We start from the raw sequence: 15000 nt of genomic DNA, 5'->3' as shown, positions 1-15000 counted from the left end.
CCAACATCACACACTCTGACAGGATCGTGACCTCAACCGCGCGTGCACACACTCACACACAGACGCACACAGAGGTACACGCACACACACACACACACACACACACACACACACACACACACACACACAGTGAAGTCCTAGAATTCCAGTGGACTTTGTGAGCTCATTGCTGTCGTCTAGCAGTCCGTTCATGTCTCTGTCCCTGCAGTTGTCCCCGTGTCAAACAGCTGAGTGTCGTCTCCAACATCAGACACACGCTCGCCGCGCCTTAGACTGCTTGTACAGCTGACGCGCACACACACACACACACACATACACACACAGTGTCGGACAGACATCAATTTCATTCGGGTAATTACTGCCCCGAGTTAGTCTGCGGGCTTCCCGGAGAACTGGGAAGCAATTTGTTTGTGTTTATTAGCAGGTGTAGCGTGGAGAACGAGACGAGAAAATTGCAAAAGTTGAAAATAGAACAAAGTTGTGATCTGTCCGTCTGCTGTAGGGTTGAAGTGTGACCGAAGACGTTTTCACTGGCTGGGCCGCTGCTATGACAAGCGTTTTTACTGTAGCATTATAGTCCAGAGCCGAGTAATCGGATTAGTCGATTGACAGGAAGTGCCACATTTGGTAATCAGTGAATGTATCAAAGTAATTTAATAAGTAAAAACTAAGCTTCTACAGGTACATATATGGGCTTTGGAAGGTTGATGCAAATAGAGTTTCTATTTCTGTTTATTGTTTATTTCTTATAAATGTTAAATGTTTGTCACACACTCTCACACACCCTCATACACTCTCACACACCCTCATACACCCTCATACGCTCACACACCCTCTCACACACTCTCACACACCCTCATACACTCTTCACACACTCTACACTTCACACCCTTTACACTTCACACATTAAACAACTAACAAACATTAAAATTAAACAAACAAATAACACACCCTCTCACACACCCTTATACACTCTCACACACCCCTCATACACCTCATACCCACCCCTCATACACACTCTTATCACACCACTCTAATACACCCCCCACACACCCTTATAACTCACACACCCTCTCACACCCTACATCCACACTCCCACACACTCCCCACACCCTCACACACTCTCACACACCCTCATACACTCTCACACACCCTCACACACGTCCGTTTAGAGCACCAGAGGGCAGCGCACGCGTTCAAGTGGCCCCAAAATCTGCGATGTCATTCAGTCTGGTAGAAATCAGTCGATTAGGAACCAATTTTCGTTACACGATCCTACTCGTTGGAATTCAAGATGTCGGCCTTCCTGTCCTTCTTCGACCCTCTGGCTAAGCTTTTACGTCAACAAGCAAGCCCCCCCCCAGTAGCAGAATGATAACGTGTGCAGCCGTACTCGCTGCACGGGTTATATACTGATATGTTGGAGGGTGACCGTCTGTCCTCTGTTGTTTCTCGCCCTGCAGGATTGTTCCAGTGATGTGGCCACGTCTACGCCTCTGAGCCATCGGGTCGGTGAGTGGAACCTTCTGATACTCTGGGAATGTTATCTGGAGTCACTCTGTCTCTCAGGCTCCATCTACAGCGCCACGTTTTGGTTTAAAATGCACCACGTATCTGGAACAAGCTTCCGGTAAACTGTAGATCGGCACCCACGCTCAGCTCTTTTAAATCAAGGCTGAAGACCTTTCTTTTTGATATTGCCTATGTTAAATTTTTTGCACTGCACTGTATTGGGAATTGTATTCTTTTATTCTTGTATTTAATCTATTTTTGATTAACTGTTTTAATTTTGTATGAATTGTTTTAATTTTGTTTTAACTATTTTTAATTTTGTATGAATTTTTATTAATTTCTAACTGTGTTTTAATGTTTTATGTAAAGCACATTGAATTGCACCGCTGCTGAAATGTGCTATACAAATAAAATTGCCTTGCCTTTCCTTGCCTTAAAAAGGAATATCTTCTGCTGTCCCCTCATTCCCCTGCTCTGTTCCCCCTCATTCCCCTGCTCTGGTGTTCCCTCTCATTCCCCTGCTCTGGTTCCCCCTCTCATTCCCCTGCTCTGGTATTTCTGAGCCCCTAAACCGGAGACATTAGGAAACACTTCTGACCCGTTCTGGTTCTGAATCTTCGGGGTTGTGTTTCAGTCTCAACGGCTCCAAACGGAGACCTTTGGCAACAGCGACACTGACGCCAACATGTCTCCTCCTGATTGGGTCTCATCGGCCACGACGTCTCGTTCTCTGAGACTAAAGCTACTAACAGTAGATACAAAAGGTCCACCCTGTCGACTTGCCTGGAAGTTTCTCAGAGGAACTTTAAATTCAACTCCAGCTGAGTTCAACACGCCTACAGCCAAGCTGCGGCGAACTTTTCTCCAAAAGTCCCTCATGTGACTTTAGTGTTGCCGGAACATTTAAGCCCAGAGAAACTCTGAGCGTGAAGGAAAACACTGCGGTGATTGTTTCTAATCCGTCTTTATTCTGTTCTCTGCCCCCGAGTTCATGTGCCAGCACCTCCGTCAGTTTACTTTTGGGCCAAAGCTGTGATTTATTACTTCTATCTTTGTCAGGACCAATTTAAGACCTTTGTCCTTGAGAGCGAAGACGCTTTTGCACAGTAAGACCAATTCTTATTATGTCACGGTAGGACTGCTGAGAAACCCGGGCACAGAAATCAAATAGATTTAGGTCACCAGCCACACGAGTATTTGTGTTTTTCAATCTGGCTTCATGTTGAATGCTTCGGTCTTGTTTCGCCAACGATTGTCAATCTTTTACACATCAAGATATTAACGTCGCGACGTCTCCTTCTCTGAGACTTAAAGCTACTAACGTTACCATGGTGACTTCCAGCAGTGGGGCGGAGTCTCCACGCTGCCTCCTGTTGATGTCCAGTATACCAGGATGATGATGAGAAATGAGGTTTGGGCGTGTTAGTTTAAACAGAGATTAGTTCTTCTACTGGAGATAAAAACTCTTGGAGCACCAAGATCACTTTGGGATCAAAACTTAACGGTGGAGACGGAGCCTAAAAGTATTGAATTTGGTACCCGGCCCTATATTCATCTGGTCCCTTTGCTGCAGGTATGCAAGCACACTAAAGAACCATACGTGACATGAGCTGCGTCTCCCGACAGTTGTAGCTGATTGGTGAAGATTTATTTTTTTTCACTGAAAATTAGGCCCTATGTTCCCACAGCCCAATGGTCCCACAACGCTATGTTCCCACATTTCTAAGATTTTTTTCAAAATTAGGCCCTATGTTCCCACAGTTCCCACATTTCCTTTTTCATAAATTTGTATCAGATTTTATCCCCTTTCTCCCAATTTGGTAGCCAATTACACCCAACCTATTATCCAGTAGCAATGGACTACAGATGGAATGTAACCCTAACCCTAACATAGGGGCTAATTTTAAGAAAAATCTTAGAAATGTGGGAACATAAGGCCTAATTTTCAGTGAAAAAAAAAATCTTGTGTGGGAACATAAGGCTGACCCCTCTGGACCAAAGGAAGTAGGTGTGAAAGCCCCCTTAAAGGCAGCTGCAGGTATTTCTCAGGATCAACCATCAACCACATTCTTGGTTAATTCAAATGATTCCACAGACTAAACACACACTGAACACACACTCCTGTTCAATAACGTGGATTCCTTTTATCAAACCCGATTTGCAGAAAACATTTTATTTCGGTAAATCTTCCCGTTCTCTGTCTGTCGAACTAAACTGTATTTTTGCTAATAAACCAGTAGTCTGCTGTAGGTTGTGTGGATCGTGGTCCGGGGGAGGTTTCACACCTGTAATTTTGGTTCGGATCAAACTGGAAAGTCCGGACAAAATGAAGTATGTGTGAAAGCCCTCTAAAAAAATTTTTTTAATTTGGTACCCAGCCCTTTATTCATCCGGTCCCTTTGCTGCACGGGTTTAATCCTCCTGCATCAGTCAGTGAGGAGGTGTGGGTTCACCGGGTCGAGTGAAGGAACGGCGGGACATGAAGAGCTCATTTCCTGCTTACATTGCCTCTGTGTGACCCCCCCCCTGACCTGCAAACATTGTGAGAGAGTATATGTGTCTCTCAGATCCTCTGCATGTGTTACTGTCACTTTGTATCTGCCACTTTATCACTCAAGGAATACATTTAATCCACCTTTTTTGTAGCTTCCGTTTTTATTGCCAGCAGAATGACTCTGTTGGTTGGTTCTCCACTTTGTCCCAGACTGAAATATCTCAGCAACTATCGGCTGGATTGTCATATTTTTGAAAAGACATTCATGGAGTCTAGAGGATGAATCTCCAGCCGTGTATCTACTACGTCACGCTACACACCTACGCTGCATTCGTAGACCGATTGCGTCACACCAGTGCGACGAAGGCTGCCCCATTTCATTTAATTACAAATGCTCCTTCAAATGCGGCCTTCTTTTACAGAATTCAAAGGATCCAGTTGTTGTATCCTTCGCAGCCTCAGGATTCCCAGCATTCATTTCGGCATTCAATCAGAAGCTAATAGGGCTGGGTAATATATCGAAATTATATCGATATCGTGATATGAGACTAGATATCGTCTTAGATTTTGGCTATTGTAATAGCCAAAATAGTGTTGTCTTTTCCTTGTTTTACAATCTGCATTACAGTAAAATGATGTTATTTTATGAACTTACCAGACTGTTGTAACTGTTCTATTATTTGCCTTTACCCACTTAGTCATTATAGCCATGTTACTGATGATTATATATCAAAAATCTGAATGTTGTGTGAATTTTGTGAAAACACCAAATTTCAACCCTACAATATCGCCGCAATATCGATATCGAGGTATTTGGTCAAAAATATCGTGATATTTGATTTTCTCCGTACCGCCACCAATATTTCCGTCTGCTATTTCATTATTAAATTCACTTCTGAGAACATTTTTAGGCGAGAAATGAACTATGTCCATGTCGACTATAGGCAGTGTTATGAAAATACATGTATGGCAAATTAAAAATGTACTCCAAATTTGCTTCGGAGTATAGAAGCTCCATAAACTGCCTGACGCCAGCTAGCTCTGCGGGTGGGGCATAGCTTTAGCTCAACGGTACGACCAATTACCACTGTAGGAGCCACATGTTGTATGTTGTTTATTGTCTCATTTATATTATTAATTGATTATTATATTGTGTACCTATACTGTAGGTGTTGGGCGTGTTCATGGCGGTTTGAGTGGAAGTGCTAACATATTTTAGGCTTTGACAGAGAGGGGGGGAGCCTGGGAGCGACACACTTTCTGTTGGCCGCCGCACTAACGCACTTATTTCGACTCATAAAGTAACTTTACGTTATGTAACTGCAGCGCTAGTCGTATTTTACGTGTAGAGGAATAAATCAGTGCAAAAAAATCTGGAGCGCATCACAGTGTGTTAATGCATCTCTCTGCGTTTATTCCTCGCGGCAGCACTTTGGTGGACTGCTTAGAGCCGCAACATCCACTGATATAATTACAATTTGGGGGTTTAGATCTCCAACTATCTAGGGGGGTCCCGGGACATGTCTGCCCAAATAAGCTGTTTCACATACATTTTTAAGAGACATAGCAAAACAACACGGTCTACATTTCTCAACTAGTTCAGTTGAAGAGCATAAAATCATTCACTTTTTCAGTATTAGTAAAATGGATATTTATCTTCAGCCCTTTGATGGTCATGCTACAATTTAAGTGTACTTAATTTCATCCAGGATTCGGTTTCGGATTCAGCCGAATATTGGGCTTTTTGACGGGGTTCGGTTTCTGCCGAGATCTTAGAATTCTTTTCCACCGAACCCTACGCTTGCGCTACGGTGATCGACGTAATAACGCCGCCGTTGATTATGGGAAGGTGTTTACCCACCGCCGAAAGATAGCCAAAGAAAAACCACTTACCCTAGAAAGAAGGATCCTCAAAATTCAGCTCCAATGTTGAGCCAAAAAAAACACTAAGTGGATAAAAAACAATTAAATTTGCAAAAAATCAACCATTTGCATGAACGAGAAGCTGTAAAATGGGTTAAATTCTACAGGCATTCACCTACAAGAGGCAGTCATTGTGTTAACAGGGTGACGCATGACCATGTGATGAGAATTCATCCAATCTGTGAGTGCCGACTGCAGCCGTCAGCACCAAAACACAGAGCTGGAAGAAGTATTCAGATCCTTTACTGCAGTAAAAGTACTAATACCAAGATACTCTGTTTACAGTAAAAGTCCTGCATTGAAAATGTTACTGAAGTAGAAGTCTCTAAGTGTAGTGAGAAAAAGGATCTAAAATTATTAAAAGTAAAAGTACTCAATACTAAAGTAGTAACTTGCAAAAGCGACAAAAACGTCTAAAAAATGCGTCGGCCAAATTGACAAAAACTTCAGAAAAAGTGACAAAACATTAAAAAAGCGACAAAAATTAGGTGGACCAACATCTATTGTGAACCTAAATGGATATGCGGGCCGGATCAAAATTTGCAAGGGGGCCGGATTAGGCCCGCTGGCCCTTTTTAGTTTGATACATGTGCTAAAGGGTGACTTTTGCGTCGGCATCTGACGCTGAGAGCCACGGACCAAGCGTCAGTATGGTACGAGTTGGGAGAGTGAGAACGGGTTAACCTCCCCTCCCCCTTCTGGGGAGACCTCACTGTTTGAAAACCTCCTCTGTAACTACCTTGCTCCGACACACACACATGGGGGAGATTTCATTATGGATCAAAAGAGAAAGCAATTTGTTCACCCACAACAGCCTCAGTGGAACGAAATGCGACAGAGCCCCGAGACATATTAAGACATAAATACAAGTAGAGGGGAGAAACACACGGGACAGAAACTCTCGCTCCGATTAGGTTATAATTGTGGTACTCAGGTCTCTGGTTCAAACTGTCGGAGATCTAATGATTGTGTCTCTGCAGGAGTACGAACACACATGTAGCAGTGGAACTAACACCCAAGTTTAAAGTGCCCATATTAGCCACTAGAGGGCGCCGCCACTAGAAACCTAAATATAGGCCAGGATGATGCTGGAACCAACGACCTATGGGGGCGTTTTTCAGGGGTCGACCGCCTTTGTTTTATCGGCGAGCCGAGTGTAGGGAGACAGGAAACACGGACACCTAACAGGGTTTGAAAAGCATTCACCTGAGAGGTAGCAGCTTTTTGACTTTGTGTTTGAATTATACTCTTCTCTGACGAACACTCACACCAATAAAGTAATTTAATCGGAAGAAAAAAACAGCGGCAAGCCAGAATACAGAGAAAGTAGCTGATGGGAGAGAGAAACGGAGGCTTCTGGGCACTAACGGGCAGGAAGCAATGGACTCTTTATTGAATTAGATGGTCCACATACACCAGAGGAGTCGTCATTATCCTGCTGAGATCCTGACCCAACCACTGATAACTGGATCCATTAACCCATTAATCCCAGGACATTTGACGTGTTGGATTCATGTCTCTGTTACTTTATGCTTGCTATAGTTTGTAGCTGGGGTTTTAGGTTGTGCTGTTGGGGATATTTTTAAGGATATACATTTATTGTTTGAGGTCGTGAGCCTTTAGCATTAGATAGTCAGCTTCATGTCTGATACATAACTACGTTTGTGTTGAACTAAGGATTCGGGAAGAACCAGAAGTAGAGCCTTCAGGGAGAAAGAAAAGTGGCGATAGTCTTTGTCTGTTCTGAAAGTGAAACAACATTTCTAATCTGTACATAAAAACTTGTTTGCTAACATCAGCTGAGGTCCTAAGTAGGGATGCACCGAATCCAGATTTTTGGGGTTCGGGCGATTACCGAATCCCCTGGTTGAGATTGTGCTGACTCCTCCTCCCATCCTCAGTCCATGAACCCAGTAAACACATGAATGAAGTAAACAGGGACTGTCCTTCCTTTGCTGTACCTGAAGTTGCTGCATCCTGGCTGCTGTCTGGAGATTCCTTCATGCACAACTCGTATTCTTTCAGATGTTTCAGACCAGATGTTGTAACAGCGGCCATGTTGTGTATAGTTTAGGGTCCTCGCCACCACCAGACTAATCGGCATTGAACAGATTGAACATGTAGCTGGACTTGAATGGTCTTCTTTTGACTGAAAGTTCTGCCAAACAACACTGTTTCTGCTCACCAGTTCCATTTCCACTTTCTCACAGCCTGCTGCATTGAGCGCTCCACCTACGTAAAAACCTTCCCGTAATCAACGGCGGCGTCATCACGGCGACCAGCGTAGCGCGTGTAATGCAAGCGTAGGGTTCGGTTCGCTGGCAAAAAAATTCAGACACCCAACCCCGTCAAAAAGCCCAATATTCAGCCCAATCTGAAGCTGAATCTTGGATTTGGTGCTTCCCTAGAGAAAACAAACCAATACGTTTGGCGGTGTCCCGAAGGATGATATTGCAGCCCGTTTCGTAGCCGCCCGACTGCGGCACTCGCTAAATACTGGACCAATTTAAAAAAAAAATTCTCTCATAAGTCACTTGGACACAAAAACATGGAAAGCTAGAGAATGCAATCTGTGAAGAAATAGCAGTGTGAATGCAGTATGCTGAAAGGCTGACGCTAGAGAGGTGGAACGTTTTAAAGTTTGAACGGTGTTCCTCATGAATGTATGAACGAGTAGAGAGCAGTTGAAAATGTATGACGTTGTGTCAAATAAAAAAAATGTCCCCGAAATTATGAAAGTTATGGCAATGTTGTACAGAAGCGGGACCATCCTAATCATGCTGAACGTTTTGATGTTTGAATGAAGTTCTCGTTTTCCCCTTAAATGTTTCTGGTTAACAGCTTTCTGTCTGTGTTAGCCGTCCCTCTTTTGCTGACTCATGCTGTCTGTCTGTCTGTCTGTCTGTCTTTCTTTCTCTGTGTGCTTTGTCATTTCTGCCCCGCCCTCCTCTCATCCTCGCTGTAATAGGCTTCACCGCCGGGCCTCATAAAGATAGCCGAACGCAGAGAGGGTATCCGTGCACACTGGAGAGATGAGAGATGTGGCTCTCGAGCTAAGGAGCCACGCAGACAGAGCAAAGACAGGCTGGGGGAGCGCTTGGTTTCCATGGGGGGGGGGCAGAATGGGGAGGCCGGTAATGATGGAGGAAGAGAGGGAAACACACAAACACACACACACACAGACTGACTGACAGACAGACAGAGACACTCACTCACACACACACACACACACACACACACACACAGACAGACAGACAGACAGACAGAGACACTCACTCTCACACACACACACACACACACACACAGACAGACAGACAGACAGAGACACTCACACACACACACACACACACACACACACACACACAGACAGACAGACAGACAGACAGACAGAGACACTCACTCTCACACACACACACACACACACACACAGACAGACAGACAGACAGAGACACTCACTCACACACACACACACACACACACACACACACACACAGACAGACACACAAACACACAGACAGACCGACAGAGACACTCACTCTCACACACACACACACATACACACACACACATACATGACAGAGCAAATCCAGGCTGAATGAGCGCTTGATTTCCATACGGGGAGAGACAGAATGGGGGAGGGAGGAAGAGAGGGAAATAGATGTAGCTTGAGCAACGCAGGTACAGAGAGAGAGAGAGAGTGTGTGTGTGTGTGTGTGTGTGTGAGTGTGTGGGCGTGTTGACAGATCACTTATGTAATTGGACTGATTTGACAAGGTGACGGTTTTCTGAGGGTTGGACAGGAAGAGACTCCTCTGCTCCAGGAACCAGCGTTCCCTCTGCCTCTCAAAAAGTCTCACGTTTCAAAATCAAACTCTTTTTTTGAACGTCTTTGTTGTTGTTTTTTCAACGTTTTTGAAGCTTTTTCTGTCATTTTTGTCACTTTTTTGAAAGTGACCAAACTTAATCTTTGAAAGACAGGTTTGCTCTTTGTATAAATAACGATCTGACTGCTCTTTACTCATAATACGAACCGAGAGAATCCATAAATATGACATGAAGAGACTTGTTAGGAGGGTAAACAAATCCAAAATGGAAGCAGCTGCCGAAAACAAAACTGTCATTTGAACAAAAGTGAGGATTATAATAACATTACTGTCCTTTAAAAAAAATTGTCAAAGGACTTCAAAAGCTTAAAAAAGAATTACGCTAAATAGAAAAGTAGCTTGGATTTTCTGTAGGGATAAAACTTTTATGGACTTCAAGCGTAGTCTGTTTTTCCACAAATGTGAGAATATTCATTGGACCATAATTAAATCATGATGTTTTTGGGCTCGTGGCCTTCACACAGACTCTCATCCCGTCTTCCAAGCAGAAGCTTGGTGATTTATGAATGGCAGCAAAATGAATATGTCTGTGTCATGAAGTGGAGGCCGGGGCAGTAACCCTTTAACTGCCCCACGCTCAAATATCACACACTCGCTCTGGTTCTCTGCATCTCTAGAATTAAGCCTTTTTTTATTTACACACCATCATGTATTCCCTCCTTTATCTGTCTGACACACACACACACACACACACACACACACACACACACACACACACAGATATAGATAGATAGACAGACAGATGCACACACACCACACATGATTTCCCTACTTTATCTGTCTGACACACACACACGCACATACACGCACACACACACATGCAGACACACGCAGATAGACAGACAGACAGACGCACACACACACGACACCATCAAGTATTCCCTCCTTTATGTCTGAAGTACACACACACACGCACACACGCACATACACACACACACAGACACACAGACACGCGCGCACTCTCTCTCCCTCTCTCTCCCTCTCTTTCCACCTCTCTCTCTCTCTCTCTCCCCTTTCTCCCCCCTCTCTCTCTCTCTAAGCTCGTAGTAGTCGAGGCTAATTTCAGCAGTGGGCCAGCCTATAAAAACCAGATCCCTGGTTGGCTGGTGGGTTAAGGTTTGGTGAGTCAGGCAGCCGGCCAGCACCAAAACTCTGAAGACTGGGACATGACTCCATACACGCTAAAAGTACTAATTATTTAGATGGAGTCTGGTGGGTTTAGAGCTAGCGACTTCAGAGCTGTTTCTGGTCAAACAGAAAGGTCTCAAAGAGGTCTGTCAGTGGAAACACGAGCGCTTTTGTGAAGTTAAAGCTGCACAGTTGCCCTATTAACTTACATTGTAGCTTGTTTCTCCGCTGCCGACTGCAGCGATCTTCTTAATACTGGACCGACGTCAGAGATTATTGTTCCCGTCAGTCACTTAGACACAGAGACATGAGAAAATAGGGTTGGAAAAAAAGCAGAAGTTACTCTTAAAGGCAAAATAAAACCGTGTTTCTCTGCCACCAAAAAGTAACCATTAAATATAACAAAATAAAAAGATGAAAAATAACAAATCAAGGTGAAACATAACCAGATAAAACCTGCACAGATTGGGCCTGGCCCGTTTGTTGTGGAAACTAAACTTTAGCTCCCTTTTAAACAATCCTAAACTTTCATAAACAAAGTAGATTAGCATACTGGCTGAAAGTGTTTTTGCAGTTTAAAGTAGAAGATGAAAAGCAATCAGGACAGTCTTGCGCCAGGATTGCTGATGTATTATGTGCGAGTCAATACCAGATGTGATCCAAAGGTCGGAGCCATCCCGTGGTTGTTTGTGCCAGCAGCTGATATGCATATCTTGTTATGGTATTCAAATATTCACAGATCGGCAGAGTGACATTTGAATACAGAGCCTGCCTCTCCGTCTCTCCGCCTCTCCGTCTCTCCGTCTCTCCGTCTCTCCGTCTCTCCGTCTCTCCGTCTGCCTTTTCAAAGACTCTCTTCTTCTGTATCACCTTTTGTGTCACAGCTCTTCTGTCTTCAACGCATACACAACTTCATGTTAATTCTATAATAAGATCAGAACTAATAACAACTTAATAAATACAACGTTGTGTTGGCTGCAGCAGCTTGCTTTGTGCTCGGTCTTATAGGAGGCTCTAGATTAGCGTCATTCATTTTATATACAGTATACATATACAGTGCCTGACAAACGTCTTGTCGCTTATCTAAGTTGTAGGAACAACAAATAATAACTTGACTTGTAGTTGATAAATTGGAATCAGAAATGGCTTATAATAAAGTCTTCACCAGACCTTCATGTGAAGTGCAACCTGACCTCTCACAATATGCCAAAGATTCAACCACGGACCAAAGTGCTGATCAGCAAGAGCCTGAAGACCAAGTCTGCTGCTGAGGTGGCAGACATCTTCAATGTATCCAAACGTCAAGTGGAGAGATAAGAAAAAGATTTGAAGAAACTGGTGAAGTTCATGCCAAGCCCAGGTCAGGCAGACCCCGTAAGACAACTGTTCGAGAGGACTGTTTGTTGCTGACAGTCCAGGGCCAGCCCTTTTTCTGGGCTGGCCACCAGAAAGCCCTGTATCTATAAGAACAGTTTGTCGAATTCTCTCACGCAGTGGTCTCCATGGCCAAATTAGTGCTCACAAACTTTAAATAGAAGACACCTAAAAAATTGTGTTGCATTTGCACAGGCCCACAGCTTGGTGAAAGGATGGACAGTGGAAAAGTGGCAGAAGGTTGATTTTTCTGATGAATCATCCATTGAACTGCATCCCAATTGCCGCAAATACTGCAGAAGACCTGTCGGAACCTGCATGGACCCAAGATTCACCCAGAAAACAGTCAAGTTTGGTGGAGGAGAAATCATGGTTTGGGGTTACATCCAGTATGGGGGTGTGCGAGAGATCTGCAGAGTGGATGGCAACATCAACAGCCTGAAGTATCAACAAATTCTTGCTGCCCATTACATTCCAAACCACAAGAGAGGGCAAATTGTTCAGCAGGATGGCGCTCCTTGTCATACTTCAGGCTCCACATCAAAGTTCCTGAAAGCGAAGAAGGTCAAGGTGCTCCAGGATTGGCCAGCCCAGTCACCAGACATGAACATTATTGAGATGTCTGGGCTCAGATGAAGGAGGAGGCTTGGAAGATGAAACCAAAGACTCTTGATGAACTCTGGGAGTCCTGCAAGACCGCTTTCTTTGCTATTCCAGATGACTATGTATATTATAATAATAATAACTTTTATTTATATAGCGCCTTTCATGATACCGACAGACACTGTACCGACATAATTACTGTGGCTAAGCTAAGGGAGGTTGTAGGCTGTGGGGGAACAGCTGGTGTTTTAGGAGTTTTTTAAACATGTCCAGGGATGTAGGATATCTGCAGGAAGGGGGTTCCAGAGGGATGGGGCTGTAACACTAAAGGCTCTATCTCTGAAGGTACAGAGTCTGGTGTGAGGAACGGAGAGAAGGCCAGGGTCTGAGGACCGCAGGTTTCAGGGTGGGGTGTATGGATGGAGGAGGTCGGAGAGGCACTGTGGGGCCAGGGGCATGGGGGGATTTCATACGTGATGCGGGACTTGATTGGGAGCCAGTGAAGGTGGATGAGGGTTGGGGTGTGGTGCTGCCAGGTCTTGGTGTGAGTTTTGGACCTACTGGAGCCTGTCTAGGGTTTTGCTGGGGAGCCCAGACAGGACTCCATTGCAGTAGTCCAAACGGGAGGTTATGAAAGCATGTACGATCTAGGGTTACACCAAGGTTGCGGACCTCAGAGGATGGGCACGTGGCGCACCCGTCAACATCCAGGATGAGATCTCCAACCTTCTGGAGCAGCGCCGCAACCAAGATATATGCATAAACGTGTTGTGCATACTATGTTCAATATACATATCACATGAAATCAGAATCAGCTTTATTGGCCAGGTTTGCGTAAACAAACAAGGAATTTGACTCCGGTAATCTTTGGCCATGACATGGTGCTTTTTGGATGCTTTTATATAGACCTTAGTGGTCCCCTAATACTGTATCTGAAGTCTCTTTTATATAGACCTTAGTGGTCCCCTAATACTGTATCTGAAGTCTCTTTTATATAGACCTTAGTGGTCCCTAATACTGTATCTGAAGTCTCTTTTATATAGACCTTAGTGGTCCCCTAATACTGTATCTGAAGTCTCTTTTATATAGACCTTAGTGGTCCCTAATACTGTATCTGAAGTCTCTTTTATATAGACCTTAGTGGTCCCCTAATACTGTGTCTGAATTCTCTTTTATATAGGCCTTAGTGGTCCCCTAATACTGTATCTGAAGTCTCTTTTATATAGACCTTAGTGGTCCCCTAATACTGTATCTGAAGTCTCTTTTATATAGACCTTAGTGGTCCCCTAATACTGTGTCTGAATTCTCTTTTATATAGGCCTTAGTGGTCCCCTAATACTGTATCTGAAGTCTCTTTTATATAGGCCTTAGTGGTCCCCTAATACTGTATCTGAAGTCTCTTTTATATAGGCCTTAGTGGTCCCCTAATACTGTATCTGAAGCCTCTTTTATATAGACCTTAGTGGTCCCCTAATACTGTATCTGAAGTCTCTTTTATATAGACCTTAGTGGTCCCCTAATACTGTATCTGAAGCCTCTTTTATATAGACCTTAGTGGTCCCCTAATACTGTATCTGAAGCCTCTTTTATATAGACCTTAGTGGTCCCCTAATACTGTATCTGAAGTCTCTTTTATATAGGCCTTAGTGGTCCCCTAATACTGTATCTGAAGTCTCTTTTATATAGACCTTAGTGGTCCCCTAATACTGTGTCTGAATTCTCTTTTATATAGACCTTAGTGGTCCCCTAATACTGTATCTGAAGTCTCTTTTATATAGGCCTTAGTGGTCCCCTAATACTGTATCTGAAGTCTCTTTTATATAGGCCTTAGTGGTCCCCTAATACTGTATCTGAAGTCTCTTTTATATAGACCTTAGTGGTCCCCTAATACTGTATCTGAAGTCTCTTTTATATAGACCTTAGTGGTCCCCTAATACTGTATCTGAAGTCTCTTTTATATAGACCTTAGTGGTCCCCTAATACTGTATCTGAAGTCTCTTTTATATAGACCTTAGTGGTCCCCTAATACTGTATCTGAAGTCTCTTTCCTGAAATTCAGCCTGAGCAAAATTGAAATTTTGA

The 15000-nt window shown here is 43.8% G+C and overlaps 1 long non-coding RNA gene across 1 annotated transcript in view; it reads left to right on the top strand.

Moving 5' to 3' along the window:
- The window catches only part of LOC120557258, an 83295-nt gene that overhangs the window by 45426 nt on the left and 22869 nt on the right, over nt 1–15000 (top strand). Inside the window, exon 2 of the long non-coding RNA XR_005638951.1 lies at nt 1464–1512. This is a non-coding gene — a long non-coding RNA (uncharacterized LOC120557258). The remainder of the gene's footprint in view (nt 1–1463; nt 1513–15000) is intronic.

The sequence above is a fragment of the Perca fluviatilis genome, chromosome 4 (genome assembly GCF_010015445.1).
Source record: "Perca fluviatilis chromosome 4, GENO_Pfluv_1.0, whole genome shotgun sequence".
NCBI classification, from domain to species: domain Eukaryota; kingdom Metazoa; phylum Chordata; class Actinopteri; order Perciformes; family Percidae; genus Perca; species Perca fluviatilis.
The sequence above is the reverse complement of the archived record's forward strand: the minus strand, read 5'-3'. Positions and strand labels throughout refer to the sequence as shown.